Here is a 13,773-nt window from a genome sequence, read left to right as displayed (position 1 = left end):
TGAGTGGGAGAAGAGAGTTGTAAATCCACACGAAAATGTGGAGAGAAGGCAATTACGAAGAATTCCACAAACATTGCAGGCTGGGTAAACGAAATAACAGTCGCCGAAGATCTTATCCGTGGATTAGTTCCGAAATCCACTTATAAATATCACCAGGTGACAGTCACAGGAATATCGTCTTCAAGTGGTTAGCTCAGAACACCCCGATTCCAGGTAAGGACCAACAAAAGTGATACCCCAGGATACTCCAGCAAAACCACACATAAGGATTATACGAAGTGACACTCAAACATCTGTTGTGCACTGCGTGCTGATGATCAATCCAATCTTTTGTGCATGGAAGAGCTCCAACAGTTTGTCCCTCTCTCTCTCTCTCTCTCTCTCTCTCTCTCTCTCTCTCTCTCTCTCTCTCTCTCTCTCTCTCTCTCTCTCTCTCTCTCTCTCTCTCTCTCTCTCTCTCTCTCTCTCTCTCTCTCTCTCTCTCTCTCTCTCTCTCTCTCTCTCTCTCTCTCTCTCTCTCTCACTCTTTCTCAGTCTGAAGCAGTCTGTGTCTCAGTCCCGCCTCATTCAGGCACTTCAAGCGACTCCCACAGTAAGCAAACCTGCGGTCTCGCAAAGCAATGCGCCTCTAAAGTCTGACAGCAGTCTCCTTCTCTCTCTCTCTCCCCCTCCCTCTACCCCTCTTTCGCACTTAAATCGACACTCACAGTAAGCGAACCTGCGGTCTCGCAACACAATGCACCTCTAAAGTCTGACAGCAGACTAGCGAGTGAATCTTCGATGGAGCAGAGTCAGAAACCAAAGAGTTGCCAGCCTGAGTCAGGGCTTTGGGGCTCCAGAGAGAGAATGGGGTCCCGAGTTTACGAGGAGGAGGAGGAATCAGACCAACAGGATATGGCTACAAAAGAAAGATCAGAAACATTTGGAAACTGGTTGTCCGGAAAAAAGGGGGTTAATTTCTGCAAAATACTAGTGGAAATCAACAGATGACGCAGAAAATGTGAAGAGGAATAAATAGACAAGGTTTAGGCCGAGCCCCTTCAGCATGTGTGGACTGTGTACTCCTCTGCTTAGTTGCTGCCTGAACTGCAGAGTTCCTCCAGCATTTTGTGTGTGTGCGTCTCTGTATTTCCAATAACTGCAGAATCTCCTGTGTTTTATAACTGCATTTTACTTTGGCATTAGATACATGTTGATATTGAGTATGGTGTTTATGGGAGCCGCTTTCTGCGTTAAAACAGCTGCTGATTTTAATACACACAGGAAAAAAAAATGAGGTATGGACAATGAACCGGTGCTTGCAGAAATGTTTAATGGCACCGTAATTACCCATAATGCAGTGCGTTAAAAATTTGGCCGGTCCTGAAGCACAGATGAAATGCGCAGGCGTCAGGCTGATGACGTCCCCGAGTATCACGCATGCGCACAGGACCCTGAAGGCCTTGAAAATGTCGGCTGCAGGTAAGAGTTTCTCCGTGTTTTTGTCTTAAACACCGACTTTGGGACATTTCCGGTGAAATCCGGACACCGTTACCCGCAATCCCGGGACAGTCCTTCCCTCTTTCCTCTCTCTCAGCCCCACGATCCGTACACGGACCCCGGGGAGCTCCCGGCTGATGAGGGAATGGGAACCGATGGATCTCTCAGACAGAGCTGAGCTATCTAAATGCAAGGATGAGGAACTCGGAGAAAGGGAACAAAATCTTTTGCATCAGCAGTAGAGAAAATCACCATTGTTCTACCTCCAATCACAAAGAAGAGGAAATCTGCAGATGCTGGAAATCCAAGCAACACACGCAAAATGCCAGCAGACCTCAGCATTAGTACTCCTTTCCATAGATGCTGCCTGGCCTGCTGAGTTTCTCCAGCATTTTGTGTGTGTTGCTTGTTCCACCTCACTTTGTCCTGGACTTTTCTACCCGTGACGACATGTTTTGTACCATTCTCTCTGGGAAGATAATGATATCAAAAACCTTTGCCCTGGGCAACAAGTAACTTTCACATCAGAAATGTGCCAGACTCCAGTGAGACAGACTACTGCCCTTCCCTTCATATTCATTGGCATTGCCATCACCGAGTTCATCACCGTCTGTCATCTGGAGAGGGCTCAGGGGAAATATTTATGTACAACACAGAAACTGGTGTTACCTGTGTGTATTGTGGTGATGCATACGTTGCTGGAGAATTTGCAAATGGGGAGAAGTGGAGTGAAATCTGGAAATCTGACTTTTTAAAGCGTCATTTAGCAAGCAAGTCACATATGGACAGTGTGCAAAAGCTCTGGCGAGAAAATCCTTCATAACCCACTATAGGCCTGCTACATAGGTTGTGTGAGAGTGTGGATGAACTCGATAGAACCCAGAGGAGATCAACGTTTTTATCGACAGTGATTTGCTAGCTGTGAAAATGAATACCTTTCTATATAAAATTCACTGTGCACATGTTGTCACTGGGTAATAGAATGCACAGTACATGATTTATGTGCACACTTTTCATTACAAATTAGAGGGGACATTGGTGGGAAGGTGGTGAGACCTCCAGTGTCCCTGATGCACTCACCTGCAAGATGTGCCTCCAGCTGCAGCTTGTAACCCTGCACTTTAAGGAGTTGGGACTGGAAATGGATGAATTCCAGATCATCCAGGAGTTGGAGGGGGTGATAGCTATGACAGGAAGAGAGGTGAGTTACACCCAAGGTGCAGGACACAGGAAACTGGATGAGAATCAGGAAGGGGAATGAGGTTAAATAGCATCACAAAGTACTCTAGTGGCCATCCCCCACAACAACAGGTGGAACACTTTAGAAAGTATTAGGGGGGATTACCTGGCAGAGGAAAGTCAAAGGAGTGATAGGGGATTCATTAGTTAGGGGAAGAGAACAGGAAGGGGACTAATATCCTAGTGGTACGGCTGCGAGAGCAAGTGTGGTGGAGGGGGGTGCTGATGTTGTTAAAATGAATTGTAGGGGGAATGGGAGCCAGAATGACAGGACAGATAGTGGAGAGGGTGAATTGAATTGACTTTCTTACATACATCCTTCATGTAAATGAGGAGTAGAAGTCTTTATGTTACATCTCCATCTAAATGTGCGGTGTAATTTATAGTAATTTATAATAAATAGTTTGTGCATAGAACAGTCAGTATAACATAGATATGCAATTGTATTAGCATGAATGAATCAGTCTGATAGCCTGGTAGAAGATGATGTCCCGGAGCCTGTTGGTCTTTTTACTGTGGTACCGTTTCCTGGATGATAGCAGCAGGAACAGTTAGTGGTTGTGGTGAATTGGGTCCCCAATATCTTTTGGGCCCTTTTTCGGCACCTGTCTCTTTAAATGTCCTGAATAGTGGGAAATTCACATCTACCGATGAACTGGGCTGTCTGCACCACTCTCTGCAGGTTCCTGAGATTAAGGGAAGTACAGTTCCCATACCAGGCAGTGATGCAGCCAGTCAGGATGCTCTGTAGAAAGTCCTTAGGATTTTGGGCCCCATCCCCAACTTCTTCAACTATCTGAGGTGAAAGAGGTGCTGCTGTGCTCTTTTCACAACACAACCGGTATGTACATACAATGTGAGATGCTTGGTGATGTTTTTGCTGAGGAACTTAAAGCTGTTCACCCTCTCAACCCCAGATCCATTGATGGCGAGGGGTTAGAGTGTCTCCATTCCTCCTGTCATCCACAACCGGCTCCTTTGTTTTTGTGACAATGAGAGGGAGTTTGTTTTCTTGACACCAGTCAGATGTTGTTCAGACCTCAGACAGAATCAGCAATCAAATGGTTGAGCATGGTGTGATGAATGTGCTGAGCTGTGTATATCACAATGCAAGAAGCATCGTAGGAAAGCCAGATGAGCTCAGGAAAGGGAATTGTGATATTGTGGCCGTTATTGGGGCTTGTTTACACACAACAGTCTGAGGGATTTAGAGATATTTGTAGAGAGATTGCAGACCATGCCAAGAAAAAAGGTTGTTCCAGTAAGTGATTTTAACTTTCCATATATTGACTGGGACTCCCATACTGTAAAAGGATTAGATGGGGTAAAGTTTGACAAATGTGCCCTTAATCAGTACGTAGAATTCCTGATGTAGAAGTGTGCAATAAGCTGTTAGGAAATGATCCAGGGTGGTGACAAAATTTGTGATCATAATGCCATGAGATTCAAAGTAAATATGGAAAAAGAGAGCTCTGGACCACGGATTGAGATTCTAAATTGGAGAAAGGTCAATTTTGATGATATCAGAAAGGATCTGACAAGTGTTGTTTGGGACAGGTTGTTTCCTGGCAAAGGAGTACCTGTAAGTGAGAGGCCTTCAGATGTGAATTTTTGAGGATGTAGAGTTTGTATGTGCCTGCCAAAATGAAAGTTGAAAGGTAACTGGACCAGGGAACCTTGCTTTTGAAGAGAAATTGAAGCCTCGTATATTTTGTTCCTCTAAATGCCTCAGATTTTTAGGTGCTACCGAGACCTATTAATGACAACAAATCATGATTCCGCACACTGAGCTCATCTGACCTTTTTTGTTGTCTTCTTTTGGTTTCTCAAAGCTTCCGAATAGTTTTTGTTCTTTTGTTTGCCTGCTCTTTTAGACATTTCTGTTGGCTTTGGCTTCTCATTTTAGCCACAGTTGTGTCCTCCTGTCTTTCTATTGCTTCCAATTCTGTGGAATCACTCAGGTCCCGAATTGCTCCAGAAACTCCAGCCACTGCTGCTCAATTGTCACTCCTACCCTTTCCCTTCCAAGCAAGTTTGGCCAGCTTCTCTGTCATAGAAACACAGAGAAGTTCAGTGAAGAAACAGGCTCTTAGGCCCAGCTAGTCAATGCCAAAAAAGCATTTAAACTTGCAGTGCGATGTGGACCAGCTGGCAAAATGGTTTGAGAAATGGAAAATGGAATTTAATGCAGACAAGTGTGAGTTGTTGCACTTTGGTATGAACTTTATTCCTTGGAATGTAGAAGATTGAGGGGAGATTTGATTGTGATAGAGGGGCAGAGATAGTGTAAATGCAAGTTGGCTTTCTCCACTGAGATTGGGTGGGACTACAACCAGAGGCCTTGTGTTAAGGGTGAAAGTTAAAATGTTAAGGGTAACATGAGGGGAAACTTCTTCACACAGATAGTCATCTGGGTGCAGAATGAGCAGCCCGCACAAGTGGTGCATGCGAGCTCGATTTCAACATTTAAGACGTTTGTATAGGTACCTGGATGGTAGGGGTATGGGAGAGGGCAGATTAAATAGTTCAACACAGACTAGATGGCCCAAAGTGCCTGTTTCTGTGTTGCAATTTTCTATTACTGTGACAATAATACAAAAATTCAGTCTACGTCCTTCTAACAGCTGTGCGGACCAACCATTCATATCAGCAGGAATTTTTTTATTTGGCGTTAAAACTGTGGCACTTAAGTTAATAATACATAAAAGAAAATCCTAGATGCAAATCCAGAACAACTATTTACGTGAGACTGTTTCAGTTACTTTGGGGCCAGGCACCCATGCTGCTCGGCAGGAACAGGGAATAATACCAATGGAGAGAGTCAAACTGAGCCAAAGCTCAAGTTGGAGACGGCAGAAATGCCCCATTCTTATAGAGACAGGAAGAGCATCAGGGAATTGATGGTCATTCCAGATACCAGCACTCTGCCCAGTCAGGAGATGATTTCTTTGTCCAACTTGGGTTGAACCTCACTGTAACAGTGTGATACCAGATCAAACCTTGGCAACTCAAGTAATCTCATCGGAAATGTTGTCCTACACCCATTGATGGATTTTGTAAATCTTTTTACAGGTTAAAAACGGGAAGGAATTCGTCTCCAGGAAGCTCAAACATGGCACGACTATTTTGTTGTCTCTCTCTGGATAGTTAAGAAGTGGAACATGGGATCCTATCGACCATCCTTCCTGCTCAGACTGTGGGGAGGGATTCACTCGGTCATCTGACCAACTGGCAACCCATCATTTTACACAGGAGAAAGGCCTTTCACCTGATCAGACAGTGGGAATGGATTCACTCGGTTATCACAATTGAAGGTACATCAGCAAGTTCACACTGGGCAAGGCCATTCACCTGTTCTGTCTGTGAGAAAGGCTTCAGTTGGTCTTCCCACCTGTGGACACACCAGTCAGTTCACACCACACTGGGCGGAGGCTGGTCATCTGTTGAATTTCTGGGAAAGGATTCACTCAGTCATCTGACCTAATGGCTCACCAGCAAGTTCGCACAATGGAGCAGCCGTTCATCTGCTTGGTCTGTGAGAAGAGATTCACTCACTCTTCCACCCTATGGAAACACCAGCGAGTTCACACTGGGGAGAGGCCGTTCACCTGCTCAGTCTGTGGGAAGAGATTCACTCAGTTATCCAGCCTACAGAGACATCAGCGAGTTCACACTGGGGAGAAGCCGTTCATCTGCTCAGAATGCGGGAAGGGATTCACTCAGTCATCCCAACTACAGTGTCATCAGCGAGTTCACACTGGGGAGAAGCCGTTCACCTGCTCAGTCTGTGGGAAGGGATTCTCTGATCCATCCAACCTGCAGAGTCATCAGCGAGTTCACACTGGGGAGAAGCTGTTCACCTGTTCAGAATGTGGGAAGAGATTTACTCAGTCATCTCAACTACACAGTCATCAGCGAGTTCACACTGGGGAAAGGCCGTTCATTTGCTCAGTCTGTGGGAAGAGATTCACTCATTCATCCACCCTACAGAGACACCAGCGAGTTCACACTGGGGAGAAGCCGTTCATCTGCTCAGAATGTGGGAAGGAATTTACTCAGTCATCCCAACTACACAGTCATCAGCGAGTTCACACTGGGGAGAAGCCTTTCACCTGCTCAGTCTGTGGGAAGGGATTCACTGATCCATCCAACCTACAGAATCATCAGCGAGTTCACACTGGGGAGAAGCCGTTCAGCTGTTCAGAATGTGGGAAGAGATTTACTCAGTCATCCCAACTACAGAGTCATCAGCGAGTTCACACTGGAGAGAGGCCGTTCACCTGCTCAGTCTGTGGGAAGAGATTCACTCAGTTATCCAGCCTACAGAGTCACCACCGAGTTCACACTGGGGAGAAACCGTTCACCTGCTCAGTCTGTGGGAAGAGATTCTCTGAGTTATCCCAAGTACAGAGTCATCTGCGAGTTCACACTGGGGAGAGGCCGTTCACCTGCTCAGACTGTGGGAGCAGATTCACTCAGTTATCCAGCCTACAGAGACATCATCGAGTTCACACTGGGGAGAAGCCGTTCATCTGTTCAGAATGTGGGAAGGGATTCACACAGTCATCCCAACTACAGAGTCACCAGCGAGTTCACACTGGGGAGAAGCCATTCACCTGCTCAGTCTGTGGGAAGGGATTCACTGATCCATCCAACCTACAGAGTCATCAGCGAGTTCACACTGGGGAGAAGCCGTTCGCCTGTTCAGAATGTGGGAAGAGATTTACTCAGTCATCCCAACTACAGAGACATCAGCGTGTTCACACTGGGGAGAGGCCGTTCAGCTGCTCAGTCTGTGGGAAGAGATTCACTCTGTCATGCAACCTACAGAGACATCAGCAAGTTCACACTGGGGAGAAGCTATTCACCTGCTCAGTCTGTGGGAAGGGATTCACTCACTCATCCAACCTACAGAGTCATCAGCGAGTTCACACTGGGGAGAAGCCGTTCACCTGTTCAGAGTGTGGGAAGGGATTTACTCAGTCATCCCAACTACAGAGTCATCAGCGAGTTCACACTGGGGAGAAGCCTTTCACCTGCTCAGTCTGTGGGAAGAGATTCACTCATTCATCCACACTGCAGAGGCACCAGCGAGTTCACACTGGGGAGTAGCCGTTCGTCTGCTCAGAATGTGGGAAGGGATTCACTCATTCATCCCAACTACACAGTCATGAGCAAGTTCACATTGGGGAGAAGCCATTCACCTGCTCAGTCTGTGGGAATGGATTCACTCTGTCATCCCAACTACAGAGACACCAGCGAGTTCACACTGGGGAGAAGCTATTCACCTGCTCAGTCTGTGGGAAGAGATTCACTCAGTCATCCCACCTACAGAGTCACCAGCGAGTTCACACTGAGATGAAGCCGTTCACCTGTTCAGAATGTGGGAAGAGATTCACTCAATCTTCCACCATGCTGAGACACCAGCGTGTTCACACCACTGAGAAGCCATTCCTCTGCTCAGAATGTGGGAAGAGATACATTCGCTCTTCCACCCAACAGAGACATCCGCGAGTTCATACTGGGTAGATGCAGTTTACCTGTTGAGAATGTGGGAAGGGATTCACTCACTCATCCCAACTACTGGCACACCAGTCAATTCACAATGGGGAGTGGCCGTTGTTATGAATCCCTTTGTTTCATTTGCTGTGGACTGTTATTTTGAGAGAGACAGAGAGATTAAGAAGGTGAATAAGTCTGACTTGCAGCTTGTTTACATCACTCGCAGCTTGTTGAGCTTTAACTCTGGACACAGACACCCAGAGTCAGACGGAGACAAAGGAGGAAAAATGGAAGGATCGAAACAAGGGAACTAGTGGCCAAGGGTCACTGTTTGGAATTTTCCTATGCCCAGAAGGGTGGGTTAATTATCGATTCAGCTTACATCAAATGTGTGGTTGTTACCTTGTTTGAGCTATAGGAGTGGATCTGATTTGGGATATCCTGTGAAGACCACTGATGTGTTAACCCTTGCCTGCGCATGGTGTGGTAATTCATTTGAAGACGATACCCCTTGTGACAAGTCACGTTGGGTGATAATTAGTATGTGGATTTGGAAGGATGACAGATAAAATCTACAGTGACTGTTCTCTCGTTTTACCACCATGGAACCTGTGGAATTTGACATAATTGCCTTCTCTCAACATTTACCCTGGATTACAAATATCTCTCTCATCACCTATTCTGTGGATGAACTGAACTTTCATAAATTACCATCTCAAGACTCCAAGCCTTGTTTCTCCCGAGCTCAATAGTTTGGGAGATTTATTTACACACATATATATACATAACACTATTAACTTCTGTTTATCTTGTTTAAGTTACTATTGTTATGAAGGATGAACAGCTGTGATGGGCAGAAGGGTGCAGGGTTGCCCATGTCCCCCTCCCCTGGGAGAATTACAAACCGTTACTGTTGCCAGGCAGCTAATGACAGAGAAAGAGATGGAACAAAAACATACTGGGACTGGATAAGGGAGAGATAACACAGGGAGGAAGAGACTTGTTGTTCCACTATATTATGACTCCTGTAAGACTTATGGCTCTGGAGAGGGCTGTTTTCTTGGTACCATTCTGTTCATTAAAATTCCTCAGTGGACAGCCAGAGTGGGCTGGTTTGATAGGCTGAGCCATTCAAAACTGATTGACACCTGAGACCCCATGAGTAGGGATAAAACTGAAGTCTGGGGAGACACCCCTCAGACACACCAAGAGACACACTAGTGAGCACTGCTTAAGTGTTGGAACCCACGAGAAAGTGTGGGGCATCGGAGACCTAACAAAGGATCGGTCAATTTTAACTGACAGTGTTTATAGCGAGGCCGGTGGGGGCTTGTGTGTGGGTCCACCCTTATCTGGGTGACGAGTCCACCATAGAACGGTCTAGCTAAAGGACAGAGCGGTCATACCTGAATGGCCAACACATCAATGGATCAAGATCGTAAAGGAAGGTTTGACTGGCTGTCACTGTTTGCTCTCTCTCTCTCTCTCTCCCCAAGAATTACAACACATCGACCAACAACTACCTCAGCTTGTATGAACTGAACTGAACTTTATATTCACATATGACAATTCATTATCCCCTAGACATCAATAGAGCTTATTTATTATTGATTATTATTATACCCACGTGTATACGTGTATTATCTGTATATTTTATTAATAAACACGGTTTTGATAATAGTACCAGACTGCAATGGATACTTCTATCTTTGCTGATAAGACACCCAGTTATGGGGTACATAACAAATTGGGGCCTCGTCTCGAGATTTGATACCAAATTGGGGGGGGGGCAGTGAATTGGGCTGTAAGTAACCAGACGGGAAACCAGCAAACGGGGGTGGGTAACCAGACGGGAAACCAGCAAAGATGGATATAGATGAATTTATAGAAAACCCCACTCTGAATGCGCTAGAGATTGCCAAAAAGACAGACTTGGTGAATATTGCAAAAGGTTTAAATCTATCAGAGTTGAAGCCGTCAATGAAAAAGTGGGAGATATAGAGGGCCATAGCCCAGTATTATATATCCGAGGATGTGTTCACGCTGGGGGTATTGGAACTTATCCCTGAAAAGAAACCAGTTGTTGGGGTGGTTCTGTTAGAGTTGGAAAAATTAAGGTTGGATGCGGAACAGAAGAAAAGAGAGAATGAGCTCCAGCTAAAGGAGTTAGAGGTGCAAAGGGAGCGGGAAAGAGCTGCCTAGGCAGCACAAAGGGAGAAGGAAAAGGCTGAAAGGGAAAAGGAGAGAGACAGGCAGCATGCGCTGGACATGGAGAGGTTAAAGCAACAGGGAAAAGACCGAGGGGAAGGCTCAAGAGAGGAGAAGTTTAATGTTAGTAGAGAGTTTAGGTTAGTACTTCCGTTCGAGGAGACAGATGTTGATAGGTACATCTTGCATTTTGAAAAGGTGGCAGTGAATCAGAAGTGGCCCAGGGATCAGTGGGTGGCGTTGTTACAAAGTGCATTAAAAAGTAAGGCTCAACGGGCATATGCGGCATTGTCCATGGACGAGTCTGAGGATTATGAGGAAGTAACGGAGGCTATCCGTCGGGCCTATGAGTTGGCACGTGAAGCGTATAGGCAAAAGTTCAGAGATTTAAATAAACTGTGGAATCAGACGTATGCAGAGTTTGCCTATGAAAAGGGTGTGCTCTTGGATCGTTGGTGTGCTGCAGAAAAGGTGGAGGAGGATTTCCATCGTTTCAGTGGGTTAATTCTGATTGAGGAATTTAAAGGTTGTGTTTCGCATAATATCAGGATGTATCTGAACGAGAAGCCGAATAATTCTATATCAGAATTTGCCAGTTTTGCAGATGAATATGCCCTAACCCACAAGACAAAGTTTTCCTCAAATAAGAGTTACCAGAAAGGCAGTAGGGACGGTAAAGAAAGTCCACTGGCTAAGGTAGAGAATAAGCGGGGAGCTAGTGGTAAAGTTAAGGAGGAGGACAAGCAGCCTGGCAGGAAAGTTCCTGGCTTGAATGTTATAATTGTGGAAAGGTTGGTCATATTGCATCTAAGTGCTTTGCTCCGAAGAAGGAGGCAGGAAAAGGGAAAACGGTAGTCCCTACAGGGTGTGTCGATCAGCAAAGGTGGATAGAGTACGAGAGGGGCATGAGAAATTTATTTCAGAAGAGAGACCTCAATTTCAATGAGAATCTGGAGAGATACTCGGGCTGATCAGTCATTGATCCTAAGTAAAGTGCTAGATTTTGGTCCTGAGACTGCAGAGGTAGTTTTAAGAGGTATAGGAAAAGGGACAGAAGCTGTGCCTTTGCATGGGATCATTTTAAAATGTGACTTGGTATCTGGACCAGTCGAAGTAGGGGTGCGGTCAGAATTACTGTGAGACAGCGTGGACGTCCTTCTTGGTAATGATTTAGCAGGTGGTGACGTGTGTTCAGCAGTGAAACTGACAAGCAAGCCTGTGAGTGCTGAGGACCCGGCCCTGGATTCTAAGATCTATCCCGCATGCGCAATCACTCGCAGCATGTCGAGAAAGGCGGCTGAGAAAGAGGACAGTTTAAATGAGTCCAATGTTGATTTGGCTGAGACGTTTTAACCGACCCTGTAACAAGAGGGGTTAGGGGATAATAAAGCGGAGAATAGGGAGGTGAAAGAGAATAAAGGAGAGGAGGTAGACCTACCCTTAGCAAGAAAAGAACTTATAAAAGAGCAAGGACGTGACGAGGAGCTTGTGGCATTGAGAGAATCAGTTCTTTCTGAGACAGAACTGGATAAAGAACCAGAGGGCTACTACCTGAAGGACGGAGTGTTGATAAGGAAGAGGAGGCCGACCACGGGCCAGTCAATGATGACTGGGCCGTAGAACCAGGTGGTAGTAACGAAGGTGTATCGGGATGAAATTTTGAAATTAGCTCTCGTGACCTCTAGGTGGACATTTGGGAGTAAGGAAGACAGTGGATAGGGTTATGAAAGAATTCTATTGGCCAGAAATGAGGAAAGATATAGCTGATTATTGCAAAAGGTGCCATACGTGTCAGGTGGCAGGAAACCCGAACCAGGTTATCCCTAAGGCACCTCTCAGACCGATACCCGCTTTTGAGGAGCCTTTCTCCCGAATCATTGTGGATTTTGTGGGACCTTTGCCTAGAACAGCGAGTGGGCGGCAGTACGTCATGACCATGATGATTGCCGCTACACGATTTCCAGAGGCTGTGCCTCTGAGGAATGTTAGGACCCCTGCGATGATGAAGGCCCTCATTAAATTATTTACCACAGTGGGGCTACCTACGGAAATACAATCGGATCAGGAGAGTACATTTACATCCAGAACATTTCAGCAAATGATGACACAGATGGGAGTTAAACACATTTTAGCTTCTGCATACCATCCGGAATCTCAAGGACCGTTGCAAATATTCCACGCTACACTAAAGATGTTCGAGACTGGGATGATGCATTACCACTTCTGTTATTTGCAGTGAGGGACACGATTCAGGAATCTCTAGGGTTCAGTCCGTTTGAGCTCGTTTTTGGTCACAGGCCCAGAGGACTTTTGACCCTACTTAAAGAGAAGTGGTCTAGCCCGAACGTTCAAGTCAGTGCGATTCACTATGTTTTAAAATTCCGGGAAAGACTCCATAAAGTATGCGCCTTGGCAAAGGAAAATTTAAAAGACTCCCAGACCAGAATGAAACAATGGTATGACAAATGTACCCGAGAGCAAGAATTTCACGTGGGCGATAAGGTCCTGGTCCTATTCCCTGTAGTTACCACCCCCTACCGGCAAGGTTTCAAGGACCATACAAAGTAGTTAAGAAAATAGACTCGCTGAACTATGTGATTGAAGCCCCTGATAGGCGCAGGCCGAACCAGTTGGTTCATGTAAACATGCTGAAAGGTTATCATGAAACGACCCCCGCGGAGGTCGGCGCAGTCACGAAAACTGATGAGGTAGAGAGGAGTGTTGAGAAGGACCCAGAGCGTTTTGAAAAGATAAGTATAATACCCACCAGACTAGAGAACTCAGTTATTCCACCCAACCTTGCTGATAAAGTCAATCACTTAGAGCCTGAACAAAGAGAGCAGTTAACACAGCTCATTAAACGGCATACAGATTTATGTCCAGATGCTCCAAGGAGGTGTAAAGGAACAGAGCATGATGTCATTGTTACCTCGACCCAGCCGATTAAACAATCCCCTCAGCGGATGGATTTGGAAAAGAACAAGCTAGTAGAAAAAGAAATTGAGCATATACTAGTTGCTGGTATAATTCGTGAATCCTTTTCTGCGTGGGCCTCTCCGCGTGGTAGTACCGAAATCGGACGGTACCATAAGATTCTGTACCGATTACAGAAAGGTGAATGCTGTCACGCAGACAGATGCTTACCCTATCCCTAGGGTGGACGATTGCATTGATAAAATGGGGAAAGCGAGGTACATCACTAAGATTGACTTGTTAAAGGGATACTGGTGCTTTCCTTTAACGGACAGGGCTTGACAAATTTCAGCCTTTGTCACCCCATCCGGGTTTTACGAGTACAACGTCTTGCCGTTCGGAATGAAAAATGCACCAGGGACATTCCAGAGG

At 45.8% G+C, this 13,773-nt stretch overlaps 1 pseudogene; it reads left to right on the top strand.

The window, feature by feature from the left end:
• The first annotated feature begins 1,414 nt into the window (after positions 1 to 1,414).
• On the top strand, positions 1,415 to 9,877 carry LOC132386781 (oocyte zinc finger protein XlCOF6-like; annotated as a pseudogene).
• The last annotated feature ends 3,896 nt before the right edge of the window (positions 9,878 to 13,773 follow it).

This window comes from Hypanus sabinus, unplaced genomic scaffold (genome assembly GCF_030144855.1).
Source record: "Hypanus sabinus isolate sHypSab1 unplaced genomic scaffold, sHypSab1.hap1 scaffold_131, whole genome shotgun sequence".
In the NCBI taxonomy this organism is placed as follows: domain Eukaryota; kingdom Metazoa; phylum Chordata; class Chondrichthyes; order Myliobatiformes; family Dasyatidae; genus Hypanus; species Hypanus sabinus.
Note: the sequence above shows the minus strand (reverse complement) of the source record. Positions and strands in the feature narration are given on the sequence as shown.